We start from the raw sequence: 25,653 nt of genomic DNA on the forward strand, positions 1-25,653 counted from the left end.
AGCCCGAATAGCTCACTCGGTAGAGCATCAGACTTTTAATCTGAGGGTCCAGGGTTCAAGTCCCTGTTCGGGCGCTGCTTTAATGTTCACCTTCCTTCAGTAGGCAGTCTTTCCATTCTTGCATTTGGTCAGATTTAAAAATGGCTTTACTGCGAAAGCATACCATGCGATTATCTGAGGACAGCGCCCCTCTTCCAAAAGCATACAAACATTTTCCAATCATATAGAGTCACGAAAGTCAGAAATAGCCATCAAATTAATCACTTACCTTAGAAGATTTTCATCTGGTTGCAGTCACAAGAGTCTCAGCTACACAATAAATGTTTGTTTTGTTCAATAAAGTCTCTCTTTATATCCCAAAATCTCAGTTTTGTTGGCGCGTTGTGTTCAGTAATCCACTGGCTCAAAGGCGGTCAAAACACGCAGACGAATACGTCCGAACAGTACCGGTAAAGTTTGTTGAAACATGTCAAACGATTTTTATGATTAATCTTCAGGTTGGCAATTGTCTAAATACTCGATAATATTTCAACCGGACAATAGCGTATTCAATAGAAAGGAAAAACAACGACGGGCACGCACTAGGTCATGTGCGCAAACCAGCACTGCATGCTTCCTCAGTCCACTGACAGAAGGTCTCATTCTTCTTCATTTTTCAGAAAACAATCCTGAAACAATGTCTAAAGACTGTTGACATCTAGTGGAAGCCATAGGAACTGCAATCTGGGTCCTAACCCATTAGAAACTCAATAGGCATTCAATTGAAAACTTCCCACGTCAAATAAAGTCCCACTTCCCGGATGGATTTTCCTCAGATTTTCACCTGCCATATCAGTTCTGTTATACTCACAGACATCATTTGAACGGTTTTGGAAACTTTAAAGTGTGTTCTATCCAAATCTACCATTTATATGCATATCCTAGATTCTGGGCCTGAGTAACAGGCAGTTTACTTTGGGCACTCTTCTCATCCAGATGTCGAATCACTTCCCCTAAGCCATAAGACGTTAAAATCCGTGTTCGAAGACTGATTTAAGCCTGTGAATCAATCACACAGCATCATCTGATCTGGGAATTTGCAGTGTGACAGGCTTTTATGAGAGACAATTGTCATCTAAAGCAGAATTGGTTTGGTTGTTTTCGTTCGAGGTTTGTACTGTAAGCCACATTGGTACTTGTGTTGATTCATTGACTTCGCTGTTTAAAGGAGGTAGAGATTGCACACATAAAAACACTGACCACGACGTGATTTGAACACGCAACCTTCTGATCTGGAGTCAGACGCGCTACCGTTGCGCCACGAGGTCTAGACAAAACGCGTCTTTGGAGGGGATGCCTAGTTCAGATTTCGTTGATTGTATCATTTGGAATGGAGGCCTGGATCTCTTGGGAAATGTATTATCTGACAATGCCCCCTCGTCAGCACGTGCCTCTGCCCGACAGGTTAGGTGTATGAAAATAAGTAAATGCAGAGCCCGAATAGCTCAGTCGGTAGAGCATCAGACTTTTAATCTGAGGGTCCAGGGTTCAAGTCCCTGTTCGGGCGCTGCTTTAATGTTCACCTTCCTTCACTAGGCAGTCTTTCCATTCTTGCATTTGGTCAGATTTAAAAATGGCTTTACTGCGAAAGCATACCATGCGATTATCTGAGGACAGCGCCCCTCTTCCAAAAGCATACAAACATTTTCCAATCATATAGAGTCACGAAAGTCAGAAATAGCCATCAAATTAATCACTTACCTTTGAAGATTTTCATCTGGTTGCAGTCACAAGAGTCTCAGCTACACAATAAATGTTTGTTTTGTTCAATAAAGTCCCTCTTTATATCCCAAAATCTCAGTTTTGTTGGCGCGTTGTGTTCAGTAATCCACTGGCTCAAAGGCGGTCAAAACACGCAGACGAATACGTCCGAACAGTACCGGTAAAGTTTGTTGAAACATGTCAAACGATTTTTATAATTAATCTTCAGGTTGGCAATTGTCTAAATACTCGATAATATTTCAACCGGACAATAGCGTATTCAATAGAAAGGAAAAACAACGACGGGCACGCACTAGGTCATGTGCGCAAACCAGCACTGCATGCTTCCTCAGTCCACTGACAGAAGGTCTCATTCTTCTTCATTTTTCAGAAAACAATCCTGAAACAATGTCTAAAGACTGTTGACATCTAGTGGAAGCCATAGGAACTGCAATCTGGGTCCTAACCCATTAGAAACTCAATAGGCATTCAATTGAAAACTTCCCACATAAAAAAAAATCCCACTTCCCGGATGGATTTTCCTCAGATTTTCACCTGCCATATCAGTTCTGTTATACTCACAGACATCATTTGAACGGTTTTGGAAACTTTAAAGTGTGTTCTATACAAATCTACCATTTATATGCATATCCTAGATTCTGGGCCTGAGTAACAGGCAGTTTACTTTGGGCACTCTTCTCATCCAGATGTCGAATCACTTCCCCTAAGCCATAAGAAGTTAAAATCCGTGTTCGAAGACTGATTTAAGCCTGTCAATCAATCACACAGCATCATCTGATCTGGGAATTTGCAGTGTGAGAGGCTTTTATGAGAGACAATTGTCATCTAAAGCAGAATTGGTTTGGTTGTTTTCGTTCGAGGTTTGTACTGTAAGCCACATTGGTACTTGTGTTGATTCATTGACTTCGCTGTTTAAAGAAGGTAGAGATTGCACACATAAAAACACTGACCACGACGTGATTTGAACACGCAACCTTCTGATCTGGAGTCAGACGCGCTACCGTTGCACCACGAGGTCTAGACGAAACGCATCTTTGGAGGGGATGCCTAGTTCAGATTTCGTTGATTGTATCATTTGGAATGGAGGCCTGGATCTCTTGGGAAATGTATTATCTGACAATGCCCCCTCGTCAGCACGTGCCTCTGCCCGACAGGTTAGGTGTATGAAAATAAGCAAATGCAGAGACCGAATAGCTCAGTCGGTAGAGCATCAGACTTTTAATCTGAGGGTCCAGGGTTCAAGTCCCTGTTCGGGCGCTGCTTTAATGTTCACCTTCCTTCAGTAGGCAGTCTTTCCATTCTTGCATTTGGTCAGATTTAAAAATGGCTTTACTGCGAAAGCATACCATGCGATTATCTGAGGACAGCGCCCCTCTTCCAAAAGCATACAAACATTTTCCAATCATATAGAGTCACGAAAGTCAGAAATAGCCATCAAATTAATCACTTACCTTTGAAGATTTTCATCTGGTTGCAGTCACAAGAGTCTCAGCTACACAATAAATGTTTGTTTTGTTCAATAAAGTCCCTCTTTATATCCCAAAATCTCAGTTTTGTTGGCGCGTTGTGTTCAGTAATCCACTGGCTCAAAGGCGGTCAAAACACGCAGACGAATACGTCCGAACAGTACCGGTAAAGTTTGTTGAAACATGTCAAACGATTTTTATAATTAATCTTCAGGTTGGCAATTGTCTAAATACTCGATAATATTTCAACCGGACAATAGCGTATTCAATAGAAAGGAAAAACAACGACGGGCACGCACTAGGTCATGTGCGCAAACCAGCACTGCATGCTTCCTCAGTCCACTGACAGAAGGTCTCATTCTTCTTCATTTTTCAGAAAACAATCCTGAAACAATGTCTAAAGACTGTTGACATCTAGTGGAAGCCATAGGAACTGCAATCTGGGTCCTAACCCATTAGAAACTCAATAGGCATTCAATTGAAAACTTCCCACGTCAAATAAAGTCCCACTTCCCGGATGGATTTTCCTCAGATTTTCACCTGCCATATCAGTTCTGTTATACTCACAGACATCATTTGAACGGTTTTGGAAACTTTAAAGTGTGTTCTATCCAAATCTACCATTTATATGCATATCCTAGATTCTGGGCCTGAGTAACAGGCAGTTTACTTTGGGCACTCTTCTCATCCAGATGTCGAATCACTTCCCCTAAGCCATAAGACGTTAAAATCCGTGATCGAAGACTGATTTAAGCCTGTCAATCAATCACACAGCATCATCTGATCTGGGAATTTGCAGTGTGACAGGCTTTTATGAGAGACAATTGTCATCTAAAGCAGAATTGGTTTGGTTGTTTTCGTTCGAGGTTTGTACTGTAAGCCACATTGGTACTTGTGTTGATTCATTGACTTCGCTGTTTAAAGGAGGTAGAGATTGCACACATAAAAACACTGACCACGACGTGATTTGAACACGCAACCTTCTGATCTGGAGTCAGACGCGCTACCGTTGCGCCACGAGGTCTAGATAAAACGCGTCTTTGGAGGGGATGCCTAGTTCAGATTTCGTTGATTGTATCATTTGGAATGGAGGCCTGGATCTCTTGGGAAATGTATTATCTGACAATGCCCCCTCGTCAGCACGTGCCTCTGCCCGACAGGTTAGGTGTATGAAAATAAGTAAATGCAGAGCCCGAATAGCTCACTCGGTAGAGCATCAGACTTTTAATCTGAGGGTCCAGGGTTCAAGTCCCTGTTCGGGCGCTGCTTTAATGTTCACCTTCCTTCAGTAGGCAGTCTTTCCATTCTTGCATTTGGTCAGATTTAAAAATGGCTTTACTGCGAAAGCATACCATGCGATTATCTGAGGACAGCGCCCCTCTTCCAAAAGCATACAAACATTTTCCAATCATATAGAGTCACGAAAGTCAGAAATAGCCATCAAATTAATCACTTACCTTAGAAGATTTTCATCTGGTTGCAGTCACAAGAGTCTCAGCTACACAATAAATGTTTGTTTTGTTCAATAAAGTCTCTCTTTATATCCCAAAATCTCAGTTTTGTTGGCGCGTTGTGTTCAGTAATCCACTGGCTCAAAGGCGGTCAAAACACGCAGACGAATACGTCCGAACAGTACCGGTAAAGTTTGTTGAAACATGTCAAACGATTTTTATGATTAATCTTCAGGTTGGCAATTGTCTAAATACTCGATAATATTTCAACCGGACAATAGCGTATTCAATAGAAAGGAAAAACAACGACGGGCACGCACTAGGTCATGTGCGCAAACCAGCACTGCATGCTTCCTCAGTCCACTGACAGAAGGTCTCATTCTTCTTCATTTTTCAGAAAACAATCCTGAAACAATGTCTAAAGACTGTTGACATCTAGTGGAAGCCATAGGAACTGCAATCTGGGTCCTAACCCATTAGAAACTCAATAGGCATTCAATTGAAAACTTCCCACATAAAAAAAAATCCCACTTCCCGGATGGATTTTCCTCAGATTTTCACCTGCCATATCAGTTCTGTTATACTCACAGACATCATTTGAACGGTTTTGGAAACTTTAAAGTGTGTTCTATCCAAATCTACCATTTATATGCATATCCTAGATTCTGGGCCTGAGTAACAGGCAGTTTACTTTGGGCACTCTTCTCATCCAGATGTCGAATCACTTCCCCTAAGCCATAAGACGTTAAAATCCGTGTTCGAAGACTGATTTAAGCCTGTCAATCAATCACACAGCATCATCTGATCTGGGAATTTGCAGTGTGACAGGCTTTTATGAGAGACAATTGTCATCTAAAGCAGAATTGGTTTGGTTGTTTTCGTTCGAGGTTTGTACTGTAAGCCACATTGGTACTTGTGTTGATTCATTGACTTCGCTGTTTAAAGGAGGTAGAGATTGCACACATAAAAACACTGACCACGACGTGATTTGAACACGCAACCTTCTGATCTGGAGTCAGACGCGCTACCGTTGCGCCACGAGGTCTAGACAAAACGCGTCTTTGGAGGGGATGCCTAGTTCAGATTTCGTTGATTGTATCATTTGGAATGGAGGCCTGGATCTCTTGGGAAATGTATTATCTGACAATGCCCCCTCGTCAGCACGTGCCTCTGCCCGACAGGTTAGGTGTATGAAAATAAGTAAATGCAGAGCCCGAATAGCTCAGTCGGTAGAGCATCAGACTTTTAATCTGAGGGTCCAGGGTTCAAGTCCCTGTTCGGGCGCTGCTTTAATGTTCACCTTCCTTCACTAGGCAGTCTTTCCATTCTTGCATTTGGTCAGATTTAAAAATGGCTTTACTGCGAAAGCATACCATGCGATTATCTGAGGACAGCGCCCCTCTTCCAAAAGCATACAAACATTTTCCAATCATATAGAGTCACGAAAGTCAGAAATAGCCATCAAATTAATCACTTACCTTTGAAGATTTTCATCTGGTTGCAGTCACAAGAGTCTCAGCTACACAATAAATGTTTGTTTTGTTCAATAAAGTCCCTCTTTATATCCCAAAATCTCAGTTTTGTTGGCGCGTTGTGTTCAGTAATCCACTGGCTCAAAGGCGGTCAAAACACGCAGACGAATACGTCCGAACAGTACCGGTAAAGTTTGTTGAAACATGTCAAACGATTTTTATAATTAATCTTCAGGTTGGCAATTGTCTAAATACTCGATAATATTTCAACCGGACAATAGCGTATTCAATAGAAAGGAAAAACAACGACGGGCACGCACTAGGTCATGTGCGCAAACCAGCACTGCATGCTTCCTCAGTCCACTGACAGAAGGTCTCATTCTTCTTCATTTTTCAGAAAACAATCCTGAAACAATGTCTAAAGACTGTTGACATCTAGTGGAAGCCATAGGAACTGCAATCTGGGTCCTAACCCATTAGAAACTCAATAGGCATTCAATTGAAAACTTCCCACGTCAAATAAAGTCCCACTTCCCGGATGGATTTTCCTCAGATTTTCACCTGCCATATCAGTTCTGTTATACTCACAGACATCATTTGAATGGTTTTGGAAACTTTAAAGTGTGTTCTATCCAAATCTACCATTTATATGCATATCCTAGATTCTGGGCCTGAGTAACAGGCAGTTTACTTTGGGCACTCTTCTCATCCAGATGTCGAATCACTTCCCCTAAGCCATAAGACGTTAAAATCCGTGTTCGAAGACTGATTTAAGCCTGTCAATCAATCACACAGCATCATCTGATCTGGGAATTTGCAGTGTGAGAGGCTTTTATGAGAGACAATTGTCATCTAAAGCAGAATTGGTTTGGTTGTTTTCGTTCGAGGTTTGTACTGTAAGCCACATTGGTACTTGTGTTGATTCATTGACTTCGCTGTTTAAAGAAGGTAGAGATTGCACACATAAAAACACTGACCACGACGTGATTTGAACACGCAACCTTCTGATCTGGAGTCAGACGCGCTACCGTTGCACCACGAGGTCTAGACGAAACGCATCTTTGGAGGGGATGCCTAGTTCAGATTTCGTTGATTGTATCATTTGGAATGGAGGCCTGGATCTCTTGGGAAATGTATTATCTGACAATGCCCCCTCGTCAGCACGTGCCTCTGCCCGACAGGTTAGGTGTATGAAAATAAGCAAATGCAGAGACCGAATAGCTCAGTCGGTAGAGCATCAGACTTTTAATCTGAGGGTCCAGGGTTCAAGTCCCTGTTCGGGCGCTGCTTTAATGTTCACCTTCCTTCAGTAGGCAGTCTTTCCATTCTTGCATTTGGTCAGATTTAAAAATGGCTTTACTGCGAAAGCATACCATGCGATTATCTGAGGACAGCGCCCCTCTTCCAAAAGCATACAAACATTTTCCAATCATATAGAGTCACGAAAGTCAGAAATAGCCATCAAATTAATCACTTACCTTTGAAGATTTTCATCTGGTTGCAGTCACAAGAGTCTCAGCTACACAATAAATGTTTGTTTTGTTCAATAAAGTCCCTCTTTATATCCCAAAATCTCAGTTTTGTTGGCGCGTTGTGTTCAGTAATCCACTGGCTCAAAGGCGGTCAAAACACGCAGACGAATACGTCCGAACAGTACCGGTAAAGTTTGTTGAAACATGTCAAACGATTTTTATAATTAATCTTCAGGTTGGCAATTGTCTAAATACTCGATAATATTTCAACCGGACAATAGCGTATTCAATAGAAAGGAAAAACAACGACGGGCACGCACTAGGTCATGTGCGCAAACCAGCACTGCATGCTTCCTCAGTCCACTGACAGAAGGTCTCATTCTTCTTCATTTTTCAGAAAACAATCCTGAAACAATGTCTAAAGACTGTTGACATCTAGTGGAAGCCATAGGAACTGCAATCTGGGTCCTAACCCATTAGAAACTCAATAGGCATTCAATTGAAAACTTCCCACGTCAAATAAAGTCCCACTTCCCGGATGGATTTTCCTCAGATTTTCACCTGCCATATCAGTTCTGTTATACTCACAGACATCATTTGAACGGTTTTGGAAACTTTAAAGTGTGTTCTATCCAAATCTACCATTTATATGCATATCCTAGATTCTGGGCCTGAGTAACAGGCAGTTTACTTTGGGCACTCTTCTCATCCAGATGTCGAATCACTTCCCCTAAGCCATAAGACGTTAAAATCCGTGATCGAAGACTGATTTAAGCCTGTCAATCAATCACACAGCATCATCTGATCTGGGAATTTGCAGTGTGACAGGCTTTTATGAGAGACAATTGTCATCTAAAGCAGAATTGGTTTGGTTGTTTTCGTTCGAGGTTTGTACTGTAAGCCACATTGGTACTTGTGTTGATTCATTGACTTCGCTGTTTAAAGGAGGTAGAGATTGCACACATAAAAACACTGACCACGACGTGATTTGAACACGCAACCTTCTGATCTGGAGTCAGACGCGCTACCGTTGCGCCACGAGGTCTAGATAAAACGCGTCTTTGGAGGGGATGCCTAGTTCAGATTTCGTTGATTGTATCATTTGGAATGGAGGCCTGGATCTCTTGGGAAATGTATTATCTGACAATGCCCCCTCGTCAGCACGTGCCTCTGCCCGACAGGTTAGGTGTATGAAAATAAGTAAATGCAGAGCCCGAATAGCTCACTCGGTAGAGCATCAGACTTTTAATCTGAGGGTCCAGGGTTCAAGTCCCTGTTCGGGCGCTGCTTTAATGTTCACCTTCCTTCAGTAGGCAGTCTTTCCATTCTTGCATTTGGTCAGATTTAAAAATGGCTTTACTGCGAAAGCATACCATGCGATTATCTGAGGACAGCGCCCCTCTTCCAAAAGCATACAAACATTTTCCAATCATATAGAGTCACGAAAGTCAGAAATAGCCATCAAATTAATCACTTACCTTAGAAGATTTTCATCTGGTTGCAGTCACAAGAGTCTCAGCTACACAATAAATGTTTGTTTTGTTCAATAAAGTCTCTCTTTATATCCCAAAATCTCAGTTTTGTTGGCGCGTTGTGTTCAGTAATCCACTGGCTCAAAGGCGGTCAAAACACGCAGACGAATACGTCCGAACAGTACCGGTAAAGTTTGTTGAAACATGTCAAACGATTTTTATGATTAATCTTCAGGTTGGCAATTGTCTAAATACTCGATAATATTTCAACCGGACAATAGCGTATTCAATAGAAAGGAAAAACAACGACGGGCACGCACTAGGTCATGTGCGCAAACCAGCACTGCATGCTTCCTCAGTCCACTGACAGAAGGTCTCATTCTTCTTCATTTTTCAGAAAACAATCCTGAAACAATGTCTAAAGACTGTTGACATCTAGTGGAAGCCATAGGAACTGCAATCTGGGTCCTAACCCATTAGAAACTCAATAGGCATTCAATTGAAAACTTCCCACGTCAAATAAAGTCCCACTTCCCGGATGGATTTTCCTCAGATTTTCACCTGCCATATCAGTTCTGTTATACTCACAGACATCATTTGAACGGTTTTGGAAACTTTAAAGTGTGTTCTATCCAAATCTACCATTTATATGCATATCCTAGATTCTGGGCCTGAGTAACAGGCAGTTTACTTTGGGCACTCTTCTCATCCAGATGTCGAATCACTTCCCCTAAGCCATAAGACGTTAAAATCCGTGTTCGAAGACTGATTTAAGCCTGTCAATCAATCACACAGCATCATCTGATCTGGGAATTTGCAGTGTGACAGGCTTTTATGAGAGACAATTGTCATCTAAAGCAGAATTGGTTTGGTTGTTTTCGTTCGAGGTTTGTACTGTAAGCCACATTGGTACTTGTGTTGATTCATTGACTTCGCTGTTTAAAGGAGGTAGAGATTGCACACATAAAAACACTGACCACGACGTGATTTGAACACGCAACCTTCTGATCTGGAGTCAGACGCGCTACCGTTGCGCCACGAGGTCTAGACAAAACGCGTCTTTGGAGGGGATGCCTAGTTCAGATTTCGTTGATTGTATCATTTGGAATGGAGGCCTGGATCTCTTGGGAAATGTATTATCTGACAATGCCCCCTCGTCAGCACGTGCCTCTGCCCGACAGGTTAGGTGTATGAAAATAAGTAAATGCAGAGCCCGAATAGCTCAGTCGGTAGAGCATCAGACTTTTAATCTGAGGGTCCAGGGTTCAAGTCCCTGTTCGGGCGCTGCTTTAATGTTCACCTTCCTTCACTAGGCAGTCTTTCCATTCTTGCATTTGGTCAGATTTAAAAATGGCTTTACTGCGAAAGCATACCATGCGATTATCTGAGGACAGCGCCCCTCTTCCAAAAGCATACAAACATTTTCCAATCATATAGAGTCACGAAAGTCAGAAATAGCCATCAAATTAATCACTTACCTTTGAAGATTTTCATCTGGTTGCAGTCACAAGAGTCTCAGCTACACAATAAATGTTTGTTTTGTTCAATAAAGTCCCTCTTTATATCCCAAAATCTCAGTTTTGTTGGCGCGTTGTGTTCAGTAATCCACTGGCTCAAAGGCGGTCAAAACACGCAGACGAATACGTCCGAACAGTACCGGTAAAGTTTGTTGAAACATGTCAAACGATTTTTATAATTAATCTTCAGGTTGGCAATTGTCTAAATACTCGATAATATTTCAACCGGACAATAGCGTATTCAATAGAAAGGAAAAACAACGACGGGCACGCACTAGGTCATGTGCGCAAACCAGCACTGCATGCTTCCTCAGTCCACTGACAGAAGGTCTCATTCTTCTTCATTTTTCACAAAACAATCCTGAAACAATGTCTAAAGACTGTTGACATCTAGTGGAAGCCATAGGAACTGCAATCTGGGTCCTAACCCATTAGAAACTCAATAGGCATTCAATTGAAAACTTCCCACGTCAAATAAAGTCCCACTTCCCGGATGGATTTTCCTCAGATTTTCACCTGCCATATCAGTTCTGTTATACTCACAGACATCATTTGAATGGTTTTGGAAACTTTAAAGTGTGTTCTATCCAAATCTACCATTTATATGCATATCCTAGATTCTGGGCCTGAGTAACAGGCAGTTTACTTTGGGCACTCTTCTCATCCAGATGTCGAATCACTTCCCCTAAGCCATAAGACGTTAAAATCCGTGTTCGAAGACTGATTTAAGCCTGTCAATCAATCACACAGCATCATCTGATCTGGGAATTTGCAGTGTGACAGGCTTTTATGAGAGACAATTGTCATCTAAAGCAGAATTGGTTTGGTTGTTTTCGTTCGAGGTTTGTACTGTAAGCCACATTGGTACTTGTGTTGATTCATTGACTTCGCTGTTTAAAGGAGGTAGAGATTGCACACATAAAAACACTGACCACGACGTGATTTGAACACGCAACCTTCTGATCTGGAGTCAGACGCGCTACCGTTGCGCCACGAGGTCTAGACAAAACGCGCCTTTGGAGGGGATGCCTAGTTCAGATTTCGTTGATTGTATCATTTGGAATGGAGGCCTGGATCTCTTGGGAAATGTATTATCTGACAATGCCCCCTCGTCAGCACGTGCCTCTGCCCGACAGGTTAGGTGTATGAAAATAAGTAAATGCAGAGCCCGAATAGCTCACTCGGTAGAGCATCAGACTTTTAATCTGAGGGTCCAGGGTTCAAGTCCCTGTTCGGGCGCTGCTTTAATGTTCACCTTCCTTCAGTAGGCAGTCTTTCCATTCTTGCATTTGGTCAGATTTAAAAATGGCTTTACTGCGAAAGCATACCATGCGATTATCTGAGGACAGCGCCCCTCTTCCAAAAGCATACAAACATTTTCCAATCATATAGAGTCACGAAAGTCAGAAATAGCCATCAAATTAATCACTTACCTTTGAAGATTTTCATCTGGTTGCAGTCACAAGAGTCTCAGCTACACAATAAATTTTTGTTTTGTTCAATAAAGTCCCTCTTTATATCCCATAATCTCAGTTTTGTTGGCGCGTTGTGTTCAGTAATCCACTGGCTCAAAGGCGGTCAAAACACGCAGACGAATACGTCCGAACAGTACCGGTAAAGTTTGTTGAAACATGTCAAACGATTTTTATAATTAATCTTCAGGTTGGCAATTGTCTAAATACTCGATAATATTTCAACCGGACAATAGCGTATTCAATAGAAAGGAAAAACAACGACGGGCACGCACTAGGTCATGTGCGCAAACCAGCACTGCATGCTTCCTCAGTCCACTGACAGAAGGTCTCATTCTTATTCATTTTTCAGAAAACAATCCTGAAACAATGTCTAAAGACTGTTGACATCTAGTGGAAGCCATAGGAACTGCAATCTGGGTCCTAACCCATTAGAAACTCAATAGGCATTCAATTGAAAACTTCCCACGTCAAATAAAGTCCCACTTCCCGGATGGATTTTCCTCAGATTTTCACCTGCCATATCAGTTCTGTTATACTCACAGACATCATTTGAACGGTTTTGGAAACTTTAAAGTGTGTTCTATCCAAATCTACCATTTATATGCATATCCTAGATTCTGGGCCTGAGTAACAGGCAGTTTACTTTGGGCACTCTTCTCATCCAGATGTCGAATCACTTCCCCTAAGCCATAAGACGTTAAAATCCGTGTTCGAAGACTGATTTAAGCCTGTCAATCAATCACACAGCATCATCTGATCTGGGAATTTGCAGTGTGACAGGCTTTTATGAGAGACAATTGTCATCTAAAGCAGAATTGGTTTGGTTGTTTTCGTTCGAGGTTTGTACTGTAAGCCACATTGGTACTTGTGTTGATTCATTGACTTCGCTGTTTAAAGGAGGTAGAGATTGCACACATAAAAACACTGACCACGACGTGATTTGAACACGCAACCTTCTGATCTGGAGTCAGACGCGCTACCGTTGCGCCACGAGGTCTAGACAAAACGCGTCTTTGGAGGGGATGCCTAGTTCAGATTTCGTTGATTGTATCATTTGGAATGGAGGCCTGGATCTCTTGGGAAATGTATTATCTGACAATGCCCCCTCGTCAGCACGTGCCTCTGCCCGACAGGTTAGGTGTATGAAAATAAGTAAATGCAGAGCCCGAATAGCTCAGTCGGTAGAGCATCAGACTTTTAATCTGAGGGTCCAGGGTTCAAGTCCCTGTTCGGGCGCTGCTTTAATGTTCACCTTCCTTCACTAGGCAGTCTTTCCATTCTTGCATTTGGTCAGATTTAAAAATGGCTTTACTGCGAAAGCATACCATGCGATTATCTGAGGACAGCGCCCCTCTTCCAAAAGCATACAAACATTTTCCAATCATATAGAGTCACGAAAGTCAGAAATAGCCATCAAATTAATCACTTACCTTTGAAGATTTTCATCTGGTTGCAGTCACAAGAGTCTCAGCTACACAATAAATGTTTGTTTTGTTCAATAAAGTCCCTCTTTATATCCCAAAATCTCAGTTTTGTTGGCGCGTTGTGTTCAGTAATCCACTGGCTCAAAGGCGGTCAAAACACGCAGACGAATACGTCCGAACAGTACCGGTAAAGTTTGTTGAAACATGTCAAACGATTTTTATAATTAATCTTCAGGTTGGCAATTGTCTAAATACTCGATAATATTTCAACCGGACAATAGCGTATTCAATAGAAAGGAAAAACAACGACGGGCACGCACTAGGTCATGTGCGCAAACCAGCACTGCATGCTTCCTCAGTCCACTGACAGAAGGTCTCATTCTTCTTCATTTTTCAGAAAACAATCCTGAAACAATGTCTAAAGACTGTTGACATCTAGTGGAAGCCATAGGAACTGCAATCTGGGTCCTAACCCATTAGAAACTCAATAGGCATTCAATTGAAAACTTCCCACATAAAAAAAAATCCCACTTCCCGGATGGATTTTCCTCAGATTTTCACCTGCCATATCAGTTCTGTTATACTCACAGACATCATTTGAACGGTTTTGGAAACTTTAAAGTGTGTTCTATACAAATCTACCATTTATATGCATATCCTAGATTCTGGGCCTGAGTAACAGGCAGTTTACTTTGGGCACTCTTCTCATCCAGATGTCGAATCACTTCCCCTAAGCCATAAGAAGTTAAAATCCGTGTTCGAAGACTGATTTAAGCCTGTCAATCAATCACACAGCATCATCTGATCTGGGAATTTGCAGTGTGAGAGGCTTTTATGAGAGACAATTGTCATCTAAAGCAGAATTGGTTTGGTTGTTTTCGTTCGAGGTTTGTACTGTAAGCCACATTGGTACTTGTGTTGATTCATTGACTTCGCTGTTTAAAGAAGGTAGAGATTGCACACATAAAAACACTGACCACGACGTGATTTGAACACGCAACCTTCTGATCTGGAGTCAGACGCGCTACCGTTGCACCACGAGGTCTAGACAAAACGCATCTTTGGAGGGGATGCCTAGTTCAGATTTCGTTGATTGTATCATTTGGAATGGAGGCCTGGATCTCTTGGGAAATGTATTATCTGACAATGCCCCCTCGTCAGCACGTGCCTCTGCCCGACAGGTTAGGTGTATGAAAATAAGCAAATGCAGAGACCGAATAGCTCAGTCGGTAGAGCATCAGACTTTTAATCTGAGGGTCCAGGGTTCAAGTCCCTGTTCGGGCGCTGCTTTAATGTTCACCTTCCTTCAGTAGGCAGTCTTTCCATTCTTGCATTTGGTCAGATTTAAAAATGGCTTTACTGCGAAAGCATACCATGCGATTATCTGAGGACAGCGCCCCTCTTCCAAAAGCATACAAACATTTTCCAATCATATAGAGTCACGAAAGTCAGAAATAGCCATCAAATTAATCACTTACCTTTGAAGATTTTCATCTGGTTGCAGTCACAAGAGTCTCAGCTACACAATAAATGTTTGTTTTGTTCAATAAAGTCCCTCTTTATATCCCAAAATCTCAGTTTTGTTGGCGCGTTGTGTTCAGTAATCCACTGGCTCAAAGGCGGTCAAAACACGCAGACGAATACGTCCGAACAGTACCGGTAAAGTTTGTTGAAACATGTCAAACGATTTTTATAATTAATCTTCAGGTTGGCAATTGTCTAAATACTCGATAATATTTCAACCGGACAATAGCGTATTCAATAGAAAGGAAAAACAACGACGGGCACGCACTAGGTCATGTGCGCAAACCAGCACTGCATGCTTCCTCAGTCCACTGACAGAAGGTCTCATTCTTCTTCATTTTTCAGAAAACAATCCTGAAACAATGTCTAAAGACTGTTGACATCTAGTGGAAGCCATAGGAACTGCAATCTGGGTCCTAACCCATTAGAAACTCAATAGGCATTCAATTGAAAACTTCCCACGTCAAATAAAGTCCCACTTCCCGGATGGATTTTCCTCAGATTTTCACCTGCCATATCAGTTCTGTTATACTCACAGACATCATTTGAACGGTTTTGGAAACTTTAAAGTGTGTTCTATCCAAATCTACCATTTATATGCATATCCTAGATTCTGGGCCTGAGTAACAGGCAGTTTACTTTGGGCACTCTTCTCATCCAGATGTCGAATCACTTCCCCTAAGCCATAAGAAGTTAAAATCCGTGTTCGAAGACTGATTTAAGCCTGTCAATCAATCACACAGCATCATCTGATCTGGGAATTTGCAGTGTGACAGGCTTTTATGAGAGACAATTGTCATCTAAAGCAGAATTGGTTTGGTTGTTTTCGTTCGAGGTTTGTACTGTAAGCCACATTGGTACTTGTGTTGATTCATTGACTTCGCTGTTTAAAGGAGGTAGAGATTGCACACATAAAAACACTGACCACGACGTGATTTGAACACGCAACCTTCTGATCTGGAGTCAGACGCGCTACCGTTGCGCCACGAGGTCTAGACAAAACGCGTCTTTGGAGGGGATGCCTAGTTCAGATTTCCGTGATTGTATCATTTGGAATGGAGGCCTGGATCTCTTGGGAAATGTATTATCTGACAATGCCCCCTCGTCAGCACGTGCCTCTGCCCGACAGGTTAGGTGTATGAAAATAAGTAAATGCAGAGCCCGAATAGCTCAGTCGGTAGAGCATCAGACTTTTAATCTGAGGGTCCAGGGTTCAAGTCCCTGTTCGGGCGCTGCTTTAATGTTCACCTTCCTTCAGTAGGCAGTCTTTCCATTCTTGCATTTGGTCAGATTTAAAAATGGCTTTACTGCGAAAGCATACCATGCGATTATCTGAGGACAGCGCCCCTCTTCCAAAAGCATACAAACATTTTCCAATCATATAGAGTCACGAAAGTCAGAAATAGCCATCAAATTAATCACTTACCTTTGAAGATTTTCATCTGGTTGCAGTCACAAGAGTCTCAGCTACACAATAAATGTTTGTTTTGTTCAATAAAGTCCCTCTTTATATCCCAAAATCTCAGTTTTGTTGGCGCGTTGTGTTCAGTAATCCACTGGCTCAAAGGCGGTCAAAACACGCAGACGAATACGTCCGAACAGTACCGGTAAAGTTTGTTGAAACATGTCAAACGATTTTTATAATTAATCTTCAGGTTGGCAATTGTCTAAATACTCGATAATATTTCAACCGGACAATAGCGTATTCAATAGAAAGGAAAAACAACGACGGGCACGCACTTGGTCATGTGCGCAAACCAGCACTGCATGCTTCCTCAGTCCACTGACAGAAGGTCTCATTCTTCTTCATTTTTCAGAAAACAATCCTGAAACAATGTCTAAAGACTGTTGACATCTAGTGGAAGCCATAGGAACTGCAATCTGGGTCCTAACCCATTAGAAACTCAATAGGCATTCAATTGAAAACTTCCCACATAAAAAAAAATCCCACTTCCCGGATGGATTTTCCTCAGATTTTCACCTGCCATATCAGTTCTGTTATACTCACAGACATCATTTGAACGGTTTTGGAAACTTTAAAGTGTGTTCTATACAAATCTACCATTTATATGCATATCCTAGATTCTGGGCCTGAGTAACAGGCAGTTTACTTTGGGCACTCTTCTCATCCAGATGTCGAATCACTTCCCCTAAGCCATAAGAAGTTAAAATCCGTGTTCGAAGACTGATTTAAGCCTGTCAATCAATCACACAGCATCATCTGATCTGGGAATTTGCAGTGTGCCAGGCTTTTATGAGAGACAATTGTCATCTAAAGCAGAATTGGTTTGGTTGTTTTCGTTCGAGGTTTGTACTGTAAGCCACATTGGTACTTGTGTTGATTCATTGACTTCGCTGTTTAAAGGAGGTAGAGATTGCACACATAAAAACACTGACCACGACGTGATTTGAACACGCAACCTTCTGATCTGGAGTCAGACGCGCTACCGTTGCGCCACGAGGTCTAGACAAAACGTGTCTTTGGAGGGGATGCCTAGTTCAGATTTCCGTGATTGTATCATTTGGAATGGAGGCCTGGATCTCTTGGGAAATGTATTATCTGACAATGCCCCCTCGTCAGCACGTGCCTCTGCCCGACAGGTTAGGTGTATGAAAATAAGTAAATGCAGAGCCCGAATAGCTCAGTCGGTAGAGCATCAGACTTTTAATCTGAGGGTCCAGGGTTCAAGTCCCTGTTCGGGCGCTGCTTTAATGTTCACCTTCCTTCAGTAGGCAGTCTTTCCATTCTTGTATTTGGTCAGATTTAAAAATGGCTTTACTGCGAAAGCATACCATGCGATTATCTGAGGACAGCACCCCTCTTCCAAAAGCATACAAACATTTTCCAATCATATAGAGTCACGAAAGTCAGAAATAGCCATCAAATTAATCACTTACCTTTGAAGATTTTCATCTGGTTGCAGTCACAAGAGTCTCAGCTACACAATAAATGTTTGTTTTGTTCAATAAAGTCCCTCTTTATATCCCAAAAACTCAGTTTTGTTGGCGCGTTGTGTTCAGTAATCCACTGGCTCAAAGGCGGTCAAAACACGCAGACGAATACGTCCGAACAGTACCGGTAAAGTTTGTTGAAACATGTCAAACGATTTTTATAATTAATCTTCAGGTTGGCAATTGTCTAAATACGCGATAATATTTCAACCGGACAATAGCGTATTCAATAGAAAGGAAAAACAACGACGGGCACGCACTTGGTCATGTGCGCAAACCAGCACTGCATGCTTCCTCAGTCCACTGACAGAAGGTCTCATTCTTCTTCATTTTTCACAAAACAATCCTGAAACAATGTCTAAAGACTGTTGACATCTAGTGGAAGCCATAGGAACTGCAATCTGGGTCCTAACCCATTAGAAACTCAATAGGCATTCAATTGAAAACTTCCCACGTCAAATAAAGTCCCACTTCCCGGATGGATTTTCCTCAGATTTTCACCTGCCATATCAGTTCTGTTATACTCACAGACATCATTTGAACGGTTTTGGAAACTTTAAAGTGTGTTCTATCCAAATCTACCATTTATATGCATATCCTAGATTCTGGGCCTGAGTAACAGGCAGTTTACTTTGGGCACTCTTCTCATCCAGATGTCGAATCACTTCCCCTAAGCCATAAGAAGTTAAAATCCGTGTTCGAAGACTGATTTAAGCCTGTGAATCAATCACACAGCATCATCTGATCTGGGAATTTGCAGTGTGACAGGCTTTTATGAGAGACAATTGTCATCTAAAGCAGAATTGGTTTGGTTGTTTTCGTTCGAGGTTTGTACTGTAAGCCACATTGGTACTTGTGTTGATTCATTGACTTCGCTGTTTAAAGGAGGTAGAGATTGCACACATAAAAACACTGACCACGACGTGATTTGAACACGCAACCTTCTGATCTGGAGTCAGACGCGCTACCGTTGCGCCACGAGGTCTAGACAAAACGCGTCTTTGGAGGGGATGCCTAGTTCAGATTTCCGTGATTGTATCATTTGGAATGGAGGCCTGGATCTCTTGGGAAATGTATTATCTGACAATGCCCCCTCGTCAGCACGTGCCTCTGCCCGACAGGTTAGGTGTATGAAAATAAGTAAATGCAGAGCCTGAATAGCTCAGTCGGTAGAGCATCAGACTTTTAATCTGAGGGTCCAGGGTTCAAGTCCCTGTTCGGGCGCTGCTTTAATGTTCACCTTCCTTCAGTAGGCAGTCTTTCCATACTTGTATTTGGTCAGATTTAAAAATGGCTTTACTGCGAAAGCATACCATGCGATTATCTGAGGACAGCGCCCCTCTTCCAAAAGCATACAAACATCTTCCAATCATATAGAGTCACGAAAGTCAGAAATAGCCATCAAATTAATCACTTACCTTTGAAGATTTTCATCTGGTTGCAGTCACAAGAGTCTCAGCTACACAATAAATGTTTGTTTTGTTCAATAAAGTCCCTCTTTATATCCCAAAAACTCAGTTTTGTTGGCGCGTTGTGTTCAGTAATCCACTGGCTCAAAGGCGGTCAAAACACGCAGACGAATACGTCCGAACAGTACCGGTAAAGTTTGTTGAAACATGTCAAACGATTTTTATAATTAATCTTCAGGTTGGCAATTGTCTAAATACGTGATAATATTTCAACCGGACAATAGCGTATTCAATAGAAAGGAAAAACAACGACGGGCACGCACTTGGTCATGTGCGCAAACCAGCACTGCATGCTTCCTCAGTCCACTGACAGAAGGTCTCATTCTTCTTCATTTTTCACAAAACAATCCTGAAACAATGTCTAAAGACTGTTGACATCTAGTGGAAGCCATAGGAACTGCAATCTGGGTCCTAACCCATTAGAAACTCAATAGGCATTCAATTGAAAACTTCCCACGTCAAATAAAGTCCCACTTCCCGGATGGATTTTCCTCAGATTTTCACCTGCCATATCAGTTCTGTTATACTCACAGACATCATTTGAACGGTTTTGGAAACTTTAAAGTGTGTTCTATCCAAATCTACCATTTATATGCATATCCTAGATTCTGGGCCTGAGTAACAGGCAGTTTACTTTGGGCACTCTTCTCATCCAGATGTCGAATCACTTCCCCTAAGCCATAAGAAGTTAAAATCCGTGTTCGAAGACTGATTTAAGCCTGTGAATCAATCACACAGCATCATCTGATCTGGGAATTTGCAGTGTGACAGGCTTTTATGAGAGACAATTGTCATCTAAAGCAGAATTGGTTTGGTTGTTTTCGTTCGAGGTTTGTACTGTAAGCCACATTGGTACTTGTGTTGATTCATTGACTTCGCTGTTTAAAGGAGGTAGAGATTGCACACATAAAAACACTGACCACGACGTGATTTGAACACGCAACCTTCTGATCTGGAGTCAGACGCGCTACCATTGCGCCACGAGGTCTAGACAAAACGCGTCTTTGGAGGGGATGCCTAGTTCAGATTTCCGTGATTGTATCATTTGGAATGGAGGCCTGGATCTCTTGGGAAATGTATTATCTGACAATGCCCCCTCGTCAGCACGTGCCTCTGCCCGACAGGTTAGGTGTATGAAAATAAGTAAATGCAGAGCCCGAATAGCTCAGTCGGTAGAGCATCAGACTTTTAATCTGAGGGTCCAGGGTTCAAGTCCCTGTTCGGGCGCTGCTTTAATGTTCACCTTCCTTCAGTAGGCAGTCTTTCCATACTTGTATTTGGTCAGATTTAAAAATTGCTTTACTGCGAAAGCATACCATGCGATTATCTGAGGACAGCGCCCCTCTTCCAAAAGCATACAAACATCTTCCAATCATATAGAGTCACGAAAGTCAGAAATAGCCATCAAATTAATCACTTACCTTTGAAGATTTTCATCTGGTTGCAGTCACAAGAGTCTCAGCTACACAATAAATGTTTGTTTTGTTCAATAAAGTCCCTCTTTATATCCCAAAAACTCAGTTTTGTTGGCGCGTTGTGTTCAGTAATCCACTGGCTCAAAGGCGGTCAAAACACGCAGACGAATACGTCCGAACAGTACCGGTAAAGTTTGTTGAAACATGTCAAACGATTTTTATAATTAATCTTCAGGTTGGCAATTGTCTAAATACGCGATAATATTTCAACCGGACAATAGCGTATTCAATAGAAAGGAAAAACAACGACGGGCACGCACTTGGTCATGTGCGCAAACCAGCACTGCATGCTTCCTCAGTCCACTGACAGAAGGTCTCATTCTTCTTCATTTTTCACAAAACAATCCTGAAACAATGTCTAAAGACTGTTGACATCTAGTGGAAGCCATAGGAACTGCAATCTGGGTCCTAACCCATTAGAAACTCAATAGGCATTCAATTGAAAACTTCCCACATCAAAAAAAATCCCACTTCCCGGATGGATTTTCCTCAGATTTTAACCTGCCATATCAGTTCTGTTATACTCACAGACATCATTTGAATGGTTTTGGAAACTTTAAAGTGTGTTCTATCCAAATCTACCATTTATATGCATATCCTAGATTCTGGGCCTGAGTAACAGGCAGTTTACTTTGGGCACTCTTCTCATCCAGATGTCGAATCACTTCCCCTAAGCCATAAGAAGTTAAAATCCGTGTTCGAAGACTGATTTAAGCCTGTCAATCAATCACACAGCATCATCTGATCTGGGAATTTGCAGTGTGACAGGCTTTTATGAGAGACAATTGTCATCTAAAGCAGAATTGGTTTGGTTGTTTTCGTTCGAGGTTTGTACTGTAAGCCACATTGGTACTTGTGTTGATTCATTGACTTCGCTGTTTAAAGGAGGTAGAGATTGCACACATAAAAACACTGACCACGACGTGATTTGAACACGCAACCTTCTGATCTGGAGTCAGACGCGCTACCGTTGCGCCACGAGGTCTAGACAAAACGCGTCTTTGGAGGGGATGCCTAGTTCAGATTTCCGTGATTGTATCATTTGGAATGGAGGCCTGGATCTCTTGGGAAATGTATTATCTGACAATGCCCCCTCGTCAGCACGTGCCTCTGCCCGACAGGTTAGGTGTATGAAAATAAGTAAATGCAGAGCCCGAATAGCTCAGTCGGTAGAGCATCAGACTTTTAATCTGAGGGTCCAGGGTTCAAGTCCCTGTTCGGGCGCTGCTTTAATGTTCACCTTCCTTCAGTAGGCAGTCTTTCCATACTTGTATTTGGTCAGATTTAAAAATTGCTTTACTGCGAAAGCATACCATGCGATTATCTGAGGACAGCGCCCCTCTTCCAAAAGCATACAAACATCTTCCAATCATATAGAGTCACGAAAGTCAGAAATAGCCATCAAATTAATCACTTACCTTTGAAGATTTTCATCTGGTTGCAGTCACAAGAGTCTCAGCTACACAATAAATGTTTGTTTTGTTCAATAAAGTCCCTCTTTATATCCCAAAAACTCAGTTTTGTTGGCGCGTTGTGTTCAGTAATCCACTGGCTCAAAGGCGGTCAAAACACGCAGACGAATACGTCCGAACAGTACCGGTAAAGTTTGTTGAAACATGTCAAACGATTTTTATAATTAATCTTCAGGTTGGCAATTGTCTAAATACGCGATAATATTTCAACCGGACAATAGCGTATTCAATAGAAAGGAAAAACAACGACGGGCACGCACTTGGTCATGTGCGCAAACCAGCACTGCATGCTTCCTCAGTCCACTGACAGAAGGTCTCATTCTTCTTCATTTTTCACAAAACAATCCTGAAACAATGTCTAAAGACTGTTGACATCTAGTGGAAGCCATAGGAACTGCAATCTGGGTCCTAACCCATTAGAAACTCAATAGGCATTCAATTGAAAACTTCCCACATCAAAAAAAATCCCACTTCCCGGATGGATTTTCCTCAGATTTTAACCTGCCATATCAGTTCTGTTATACTCACAGACATCATTTGAATGGTTTTGGAAACTTTAAAGTGTGTTCTATCCAAATCTACCATTTATATGCATATCCTAGATTCTGGGCCTGAGTAACAGGCAGTTTACTTTGGGCACTCTTCTCATCCAGATGTCGAATCACTTCCCCTAAGCCATAAGAAGTTAAAATCCGTGTTCGAAGACTGATTTAAGCCTGTGAATCAATCACACAGCATCATCTGATCTGGGAATTTGCAGTGTGACAGGCTTTTATGAGAGACAATTGTCATCTAAAGCAGAATTGGTTTGGTTGTTTTCGTTCGAGGTTTGTACTGTAAGCCACATTGGTACTTGTGTTGATTCATTGACTTCGCTGTTTAAAGGAGGTAGAGATTGCACACATAAAAACACTGACCACGACGTGATTTGAACACGCAACCTTCTGATCTGGAGTCAGACGCGCTACCGTTGCGCCACGAGGTCTAGACAAAACGCGTCTTTGGAGGGGATGCCTAGTTCAGATTTCCGTGATTGTATCATTTGGAATGGAGGCCTGGATCTCTTGGGAAATGTATTATCTGACAATGCCCCCTCGTCAGCACGTGCCTCTGCCCGACAGGTTAGGTGTATGAAAATAAGTAAATGCAGAGCCCGAATAGCTCAGTCGGTAGAGCATCAGACTTTTAATCTGAGGGTCCAGGGTTCAAGTCCCTGTTCGGGCGCTGCTTTAATGTTCACCTTCCTTCAGTAGGCAGTCTTTCCATACTTGTATTTGGTCAGATTTAAAAATGGCTTTACTGCGAAAGCATACCATGCGATTATCTGAGGACAGCGCCCCTCTTCCAAAAGCATACAAACATCTTCCAATCATATAGAGTCACGAAAGTCAGAAATAGCCATCAAATTAATCACTTACCTTTGAAGATTTTCATCTGGTTGCAGTCACAAGAGTCTCAGCTACACAATAAATGTTTGTTTTGTTCAATAAAGTCCCTCTTTATATCCCAAAAACTCAGTTTTGTTGGCGCGTTGTGTTCAGTAATCCACTGGCTCAAAGGCGGTCAAAACACGCAGACGAATACGTCCGAACAGTACCGGTAAAGTTTGTTGAAACATGTCAAACGATTTTTATAATTAATCTTCAGGTTGGCAATTGTCTAAATACGCGATAATATTTCAACCGGACAATAGCGTATTCAATAGAAAGGAAAAACAACGACGGGCACGCACTTGGTCATGTGCGCAAACCAGCACTGCATGCTTCCTCAGTCCACTGACAGAAGGTCTCATTCTTCTTCATTTTTCACAAAACAATCCTGAAACAATGTCTAAAGACTGTTGACATCTAGTGGAAGCCATAGGAACTGCAATCTGGGTCCTAACCCATTAGAAACTCAATAGGCATTCAATTGAAAACTTCCCACGTCAAATAAAGTCCCACTTCCCGGATGGATTTTCCTCAGATTTTCACCTGCCATATCAGTTCTGTTATACTCACAGACATCATTTGAACGGTTTTGGAAACTTTAAAGTGTGTTCTATCCAAATCTACCATTTATATGCATATCCTAGATTCTGGGCCTGAGTAACAGGCAGTTTACTTTGGGCACTCTTCTCATCCAGATGTCGAATCACTTCCCCTAAGCCATAAGAAGTTAAAATCCGTGTTCGAAGACTGATTTAAGCCTGTCAATCAATCACACAGCATCATCTGATCTGGGAATTTGCAGTGTGACAGGCTTTTATGAGAGACAATTGTCATCTAAAGCAGAATTGGTTTGGTTGTTTTCGTTCGAGGTTTGTACTGTAAGCCACATTGGTACTTGTGTTGATTCATTGACTTCGCTGTTTAAAGGAGGTAGAGATTGCACACATAAAAACACTGACCACGACGTGATTTGAACACGCAACCTTCTGATCTGGAGTCAGACGCGCTACCGTTGCGCCACGAGGTCTAGACAAAACGCGTCTTTGGAGGGGATGCCTAGTTCAGATTTCGTTGATTGTATCATTTGGAATGGAGGCCTGGATCTCTTGGGAAATGTATTATCTGACAATGCCCCCTCGTCAGCACGTGCCTCTGCCCGACAGGTTAGGTGTATGAAAATAAGTAAATGCAGAGCCCGAATAGCTCAGTCGGTAGAGCATCAGACTTTTAATCTGAGGGTCCAGGGTTCAAGTCCCTGTTCGGGCGCTGCTTTAATGTTCACCTTCCTTCACTAGGCAGTCTTTCCATACTTGTATTTGGTCAGATTTAAAAATGGCTTTACTGTGAAAGCATACCATGCGATTATCTGAGGACAGCGCCCCTCTTCCAAAAGCATACAAACATTTTCCAATCATATAGAGTCACGAAAGTCAGAAATAGCCATCAAATTAATCACTTACCTTTGAAGATTTTCATCTGGTTGCAGTCACAAGAGTCTCAGCTACACAATAAATGTTTGTTTTGTTCAATAAAGTCCCTCTTTATATCCCAAAAACTCAGTTTTGTTGGCGCGTTGTGTTCAGTAATCCACTGGCTCAAAGGCGGTCAAAACACGCAGACGAATACGTCCGAACAGTACCGGTAAAGTTTGTTGAAACATGTCAAACGATTTTTATAATTAATCTTCAGGTTGGCAATTGTCTAAATACTCGATAATATTTCAACCGGACAATAGCGTATTCAATAGAAAGGAAAAACAACGACGGGCACGCACTTGGTCATGTGCGCAAACCAGCACTGCATGCTTCCTCATTCCACTGA

The 25,653-nt window shown here is 42.0% G+C and overlaps 35 non-coding genes across 35 annotated transcripts; 18 read left to right on the forward strand and 17 right to left on the reverse strand.

Moving 5' to 3' along the window:
• The first annotated feature begins 1 nt into the window (after position 1).
• On the forward strand, positions 2 to 74 carry trnak-uuu (transfer RNA lysine (anticodon UUU)). Its single transcript has one exon. It is a non-coding gene; the product is annotated as a tRNA-Lys (tRNA).
• A 1,161-nt stretch (positions 75 to 1,235) lies between these two features.
• trnaw-cca (transfer RNA tryptophan (anticodon CCA)) lies at positions 1,236 to 1,307 on the reverse strand. Its single transcript has one exon. It is a non-coding gene; the product is annotated as a tRNA-Trp (tRNA).
• A 166-nt stretch (positions 1,308 to 1,473) lies between these two features.
• trnak-uuu (transfer RNA lysine (anticodon UUU)) lies at positions 1,474 to 1,546 on the forward strand. The gene has a single exon. It is a non-coding gene; the product is annotated as a tRNA-Lys (tRNA).
• Positions 1,547 to 2,707: 1,161 nt separating this feature from the next.
• trnaw-cca (transfer RNA tryptophan (anticodon CCA)) lies at positions 2,708 to 2,779 on the reverse strand. The gene has a single exon. It is a non-coding gene; the product is annotated as a tRNA-Trp (tRNA).
• A 166-nt stretch (positions 2,780 to 2,945) lies between these two features.
• Positions 2,946 to 3,018, forward strand: trnak-uuu (transfer RNA lysine (anticodon UUU)). Its single transcript has one exon. It is a non-coding gene; the product is annotated as a tRNA-Lys (tRNA).
• Positions 3,019 to 4,179: 1,161 nt separating this feature from the next.
• trnaw-cca (transfer RNA tryptophan (anticodon CCA)) lies at positions 4,180 to 4,251 on the reverse strand. Its single transcript has one exon. It is a non-coding gene; the product is annotated as a tRNA-Trp (tRNA).
• Positions 4,252 to 4,417: 166 nt separating this feature from the next.
• Positions 4,418 to 4,490, forward strand: trnak-uuu (transfer RNA lysine (anticodon UUU)). The gene has a single exon. It is a non-coding gene; the product is annotated as a tRNA-Lys (tRNA).
• A 1,161-nt stretch (positions 4,491 to 5,651) lies between these two features.
• trnaw-cca (transfer RNA tryptophan (anticodon CCA)) lies at positions 5,652 to 5,723 on the reverse strand. The gene has a single exon. It is a non-coding gene; the product is annotated as a tRNA-Trp (tRNA).
• A 166-nt stretch (positions 5,724 to 5,889) lies between these two features.
• On the forward strand, positions 5,890 to 5,962 carry trnak-uuu (transfer RNA lysine (anticodon UUU)). The gene has a single exon. It is a non-coding gene; the product is annotated as a tRNA-Lys (tRNA).
• Positions 5,963 to 7,123: 1,161 nt separating this feature from the next.
• trnaw-cca (transfer RNA tryptophan (anticodon CCA)) lies at positions 7,124 to 7,195 on the reverse strand. The gene has a single exon. It is a non-coding gene; the product is annotated as a tRNA-Trp (tRNA).
• A 166-nt stretch (positions 7,196 to 7,361) lies between these two features.
• Positions 7,362 to 7,434, forward strand: trnak-uuu (transfer RNA lysine (anticodon UUU)). The gene has a single exon. It is a non-coding gene; the product is annotated as a tRNA-Lys (tRNA).
• A 1,161-nt stretch (positions 7,435 to 8,595) lies between these two features.
• On the reverse strand, positions 8,596 to 8,667 carry trnaw-cca (transfer RNA tryptophan (anticodon CCA)). Its single transcript has one exon. It is a non-coding gene; the product is annotated as a tRNA-Trp (tRNA).
• Positions 8,668 to 8,833: 166 nt separating this feature from the next.
• trnak-uuu (transfer RNA lysine (anticodon UUU)) lies at positions 8,834 to 8,906 on the forward strand. Its single transcript has one exon. It is a non-coding gene; the product is annotated as a tRNA-Lys (tRNA).
• Positions 8,907 to 10,067: 1,161 nt separating this feature from the next.
• trnaw-cca (transfer RNA tryptophan (anticodon CCA)) lies at positions 10,068 to 10,139 on the reverse strand. Its single transcript has one exon. It is a non-coding gene; the product is annotated as a tRNA-Trp (tRNA).
• A 166-nt stretch (positions 10,140 to 10,305) lies between these two features.
• On the forward strand, positions 10,306 to 10,378 carry trnak-uuu (transfer RNA lysine (anticodon UUU)). Its single transcript has one exon. It is a non-coding gene; the product is annotated as a tRNA-Lys (tRNA).
• Positions 10,379 to 11,539: 1,161 nt separating this feature from the next.
• On the reverse strand, positions 11,540 to 11,611 carry trnaw-cca (transfer RNA tryptophan (anticodon CCA)). Its single transcript has one exon. It is a non-coding gene; the product is annotated as a tRNA-Trp (tRNA).
• A 166-nt stretch (positions 11,612 to 11,777) lies between these two features.
• trnak-uuu (transfer RNA lysine (anticodon UUU)) lies at positions 11,778 to 11,850 on the forward strand. The gene has a single exon. It is a non-coding gene; the product is annotated as a tRNA-Lys (tRNA).
• Positions 11,851 to 13,011: 1,161 nt separating this feature from the next.
• trnaw-cca (transfer RNA tryptophan (anticodon CCA)) lies at positions 13,012 to 13,083 on the reverse strand. Its single transcript has one exon. It is a non-coding gene; the product is annotated as a tRNA-Trp (tRNA).
• Positions 13,084 to 13,249: 166 nt separating this feature from the next.
• Positions 13,250 to 13,322, forward strand: trnak-uuu (transfer RNA lysine (anticodon UUU)). The gene has a single exon. It is a non-coding gene; the product is annotated as a tRNA-Lys (tRNA).
• A 1,161-nt stretch (positions 13,323 to 14,483) lies between these two features.
• trnaw-cca (transfer RNA tryptophan (anticodon CCA)) lies at positions 14,484 to 14,555 on the reverse strand. Its single transcript has one exon. It is a non-coding gene; the product is annotated as a tRNA-Trp (tRNA).
• Positions 14,556 to 14,721: 166 nt separating this feature from the next.
• Positions 14,722 to 14,794, forward strand: trnak-uuu (transfer RNA lysine (anticodon UUU)). Its single transcript has one exon. It is a non-coding gene; the product is annotated as a tRNA-Lys (tRNA).
• Positions 14,795 to 15,955: 1,161 nt separating this feature from the next.
• On the reverse strand, positions 15,956 to 16,027 carry trnaw-cca (transfer RNA tryptophan (anticodon CCA)). The gene has a single exon. It is a non-coding gene; the product is annotated as a tRNA-Trp (tRNA).
• Positions 16,028 to 16,193: 166 nt separating this feature from the next.
• trnak-uuu (transfer RNA lysine (anticodon UUU)) lies at positions 16,194 to 16,266 on the forward strand. Its single transcript has one exon. It is a non-coding gene; the product is annotated as a tRNA-Lys (tRNA).
• Positions 16,267 to 17,427: 1,161 nt separating this feature from the next.
• trnaw-cca (transfer RNA tryptophan (anticodon CCA)) lies at positions 17,428 to 17,499 on the reverse strand. Its single transcript has one exon. It is a non-coding gene; the product is annotated as a tRNA-Trp (tRNA).
• A 166-nt stretch (positions 17,500 to 17,665) lies between these two features.
• On the forward strand, positions 17,666 to 17,738 carry trnak-uuu (transfer RNA lysine (anticodon UUU)). Its single transcript has one exon. It is a non-coding gene; the product is annotated as a tRNA-Lys (tRNA).
• A 1,161-nt stretch (positions 17,739 to 18,899) lies between these two features.
• On the reverse strand, positions 18,900 to 18,971 carry trnaw-cca (transfer RNA tryptophan (anticodon CCA)). The gene has a single exon. It is a non-coding gene; the product is annotated as a tRNA-Trp (tRNA).
• Positions 18,972 to 19,137: 166 nt separating this feature from the next.
• Positions 19,138 to 19,210, forward strand: trnak-uuu (transfer RNA lysine (anticodon UUU)). Its single transcript has one exon. It is a non-coding gene; the product is annotated as a tRNA-Lys (tRNA).
• Positions 19,211 to 20,371: 1,161 nt separating this feature from the next.
• Positions 20,372 to 20,443, reverse strand: trnaw-cca (transfer RNA tryptophan (anticodon CCA)). Its single transcript has one exon. It is a non-coding gene; the product is annotated as a tRNA-Trp (tRNA).
• Positions 20,444 to 20,609: 166 nt separating this feature from the next.
• trnak-uuu (transfer RNA lysine (anticodon UUU)) lies at positions 20,610 to 20,682 on the forward strand. Its single transcript has one exon. It is a non-coding gene; the product is annotated as a tRNA-Lys (tRNA).
• A 1,161-nt stretch (positions 20,683 to 21,843) lies between these two features.
• trnaw-cca (transfer RNA tryptophan (anticodon CCA)) lies at positions 21,844 to 21,915 on the reverse strand. The gene has a single exon. It is a non-coding gene; the product is annotated as a tRNA-Trp (tRNA).
• A 166-nt stretch (positions 21,916 to 22,081) lies between these two features.
• Positions 22,082 to 22,154, forward strand: trnak-uuu (transfer RNA lysine (anticodon UUU)). The gene has a single exon. It is a non-coding gene; the product is annotated as a tRNA-Lys (tRNA).
• Positions 22,155 to 23,315: 1,161 nt separating this feature from the next.
• trnaw-cca (transfer RNA tryptophan (anticodon CCA)) lies at positions 23,316 to 23,387 on the reverse strand. Its single transcript has one exon. It is a non-coding gene; the product is annotated as a tRNA-Trp (tRNA).
• Positions 23,388 to 23,553: 166 nt separating this feature from the next.
• trnak-uuu (transfer RNA lysine (anticodon UUU)) lies at positions 23,554 to 23,626 on the forward strand. The gene has a single exon. It is a non-coding gene; the product is annotated as a tRNA-Lys (tRNA).
• Positions 23,627 to 24,787: 1,161 nt separating this feature from the next.
• On the reverse strand, positions 24,788 to 24,859 carry trnaw-cca (transfer RNA tryptophan (anticodon CCA)). Its single transcript has one exon. It is a non-coding gene; the product is annotated as a tRNA-Trp (tRNA).
• Positions 24,860 to 25,025: 166 nt separating this feature from the next.
• On the forward strand, positions 25,026 to 25,098 carry trnak-uuu (transfer RNA lysine (anticodon UUU)). Its single transcript has one exon. It is a non-coding gene; the product is annotated as a tRNA-Lys (tRNA).
• Positions 25,099 to 25,653: the final 555 nt, after the last annotated feature.

The sequence above is a fragment of the Salmo salar genome, chromosome 03, assembly GCF_965601325.2.
Source record: "Salmo salar chromosome 03, fSalSal1, whole genome shotgun sequence".
NCBI lineage: Eukaryota > Metazoa > Chordata > Actinopteri > Salmoniformes > Salmonidae > Salmo > Salmo salar.